The sequence below is a fragment of the Arachis ipaensis genome, chromosome B8, assembly GCF_059453495.1.
Source record: "Arachis ipaensis isolate K30076 ecotype BB chromosome B8, ASM5945349v1, whole genome shotgun sequence".
Classification (NCBI taxonomy): Eukaryota; Viridiplantae; Streptophyta; class Magnoliopsida; order Fabales; family Fabaceae; genus Arachis; species Arachis ipaensis.
Window position 1 is genome coordinate 65,051,328 of NC_142443.1, and position 2,300 is coordinate 65,053,627.

A 2,300-nucleotide genomic window follows, 5' to 3' on the forward strand; every position below is an offset into this window, starting at 1 on the left:
TCATGTAATTGACCTCTGCTATTGCAGGATTCTCAGGATCATAAGCTTCTTCTTCAGAAGATGCCTCTTGAGTACTGTTGGATGCAGCTTGCATTCCATTTAGACTCTGAGAAATCATATTGACTTGCTGAGTCAATATTTTGTTCTGAGCCAATATGGCATTCAGAGTATCAATTTCAAGAACTCCCTTCTTCATAGGCGTCCCATTATTCACAGGATTCCTCTCAGAAGTGTACATGAATTGGTTATTAGCAACCATGTCAATGAGTTCTTGAGCTTCTGCAGGCGTTTTCTTTAGGTGAATGGATCCACCTGTAGAAGTGTCCAATGACATCTTTGATAGCTCAGATAAACCATCATAGAATATATCCAGGATGGTCCATTCTGAAAGCATGTCAGAAGGACACTTTTTGGTCAACTGCTTGTATCTTTCCCAAGCTTCATAGAGGGATTCACCTTCTTTCTATCTGAAAGTCTGAACATCCACTCTAAGCTTGCTCAGCTTTTGAGGAGGAAAAAACTTGGCTAAGAAAGCCGTGACCAGCTTATCCCAAGAGTTCAGGCTATCTTTGGGTTGAGAGTCCAACCACACTCTAGCTCTGTCTCTTATAGCAAAAGGGAAAAGCATGAGCCTGTAGACTTCAGGATGTACTCCATTAGTTTTAACAGTATCACAGATCTGCAAGAATTCAGTTAAAAACTGAAAAGGATCTTCAGATGGAAGTCCATGAAACTTGCAGTTCTGCTGCATCAGAGAAACTAGCTGAGGTTTCAGCTCAAAATTGTTTGCTCCAATGGTGGGAATGGAGATGCTTCTTCCATGTAAATTGGAATTAGGTGCAGTAAAGTCACCAAGCATTCTCCTTACATTATTGTTGTTGGGTTCGGCTGCCATCTCCTTTACTTGTTCGAAATTTTCAATAAGGTTGTCTCTGGATTGTTGTAATTTAGCTTCTCTTAGTTTCCTCTTCAGAGTCCTTTCAGGTTCTGGATCAGCTTCAACAAGAACGCCTTTTTCTTTGTCCCTGCTCATAAGAAAGAGAAGAGAAAAAGAAAAGAAGAGGAATCCTCTATGTCACAGTAAAGAAGTTCCTTATTGTTAGTAGAAAAAGAAAAGGAATAGGGGTGAAGAAGAATGAAGAATCCAAACACAAGGGTAAGGATAGGAGCAGTGAATTGAGATGAGGAGATGTTAGTAGATAAATAAATAAATAGAATAAGATGGGAGGAGGAGAGAATTTTCGAAATAATTTTTGAAAAAGAGTTAGTGATTTTCGAAAATAGTTTTTTTTTTGAAAAAGGTTAGTAATTTTCGAAAAAAAATTTTTTTTTTAAATCAAAGATTAAAATAATTAGTTACTTAAAAAGAATTTTTGAAAAAGAGGGAGATATTTTCGAAAATTAGAGAGAGAGAGTTAGTTAGGTGGTTTTGAAAAAGATAAGAAACAAACAAAAAGTTAGTTAGTTAGTTGAAACAAATTTTGAAAATCAATTTTGAAAAGATAAGAAGTTAGGAAGTTAAAAAAATATTTTGAAATCAAATTTTTGAAAAAGATATGATAAGAAGATAATTTTGAAAAGATATGATTGAAATTAGTTTTTGAAAAAGATTTGATTTTTAAAATCACAATTAATGACTTGATTCACAAGAAATCACAAGATATGATTCTAGAACTTAAAGTTTGAATCTTTCTTAACAAGTAAGTAACAAACTTGAAATTTTTGAATCAAAACATTAATTGTTATTGTTATTTTCGAAAATTTGATATAAAATTAAGAAAAAAATTTTTGAAAAATATTTTTAAAATTTTCGAAAATAACTAAGAAAGATTTGATTTTTGAAAAAGATTTTGAAAAAGATGAGCTTTTTAAATTGAAAATTTGATTTGACTCATAAAAACAACTAGATTTTTAAAAAGTTTTGAAAAAGTCAAATCTAATTTTCGAAATTATGAGAGAAAAGAGGGAAAGATATTTTTTTTATTTTTGAATTTTGAATGATGAGAGAGAAAAATATGAAAATGATGCAATGCATGAGATTTTTAGATCAAAACAATGAATGCATTCAAGAATGCTATGAATGTTAAGATGAACACCAAGAACACTATGAATGTCAAGATGAACACCAAGAACATATTTTTGAAAAATTTTTAATGCAAAGAAAACATGCAAGACACCAAATTTAGAATTCTTTAATGCTTAGGCACTAAGAATTCAAGAATGCATATGAAAAACAAGAAAAGACACAAAACATGCAAATGCAAAGATCAAACAAGAAGACTTACCAAGAACAACTTGAA

General features: G+C 31.8%; 1 non-coding gene across 1 annotated transcript; it reads left to right on the plus strand.

Annotated features, from left to right (window-relative positions):
* Positions 1–388: 388 nt before the first annotated feature.
* LOC148548382 (small nucleolar RNA R71) lies at positions 389–496 on the plus strand. Its single transcript, XR_015897844.1, has one exon. It is a non-coding gene; the product is annotated as a small nucleolar RNA R71 (small nucleolar RNA).
* Positions 497–2,300: the final 1,804 nt, after the last annotated feature.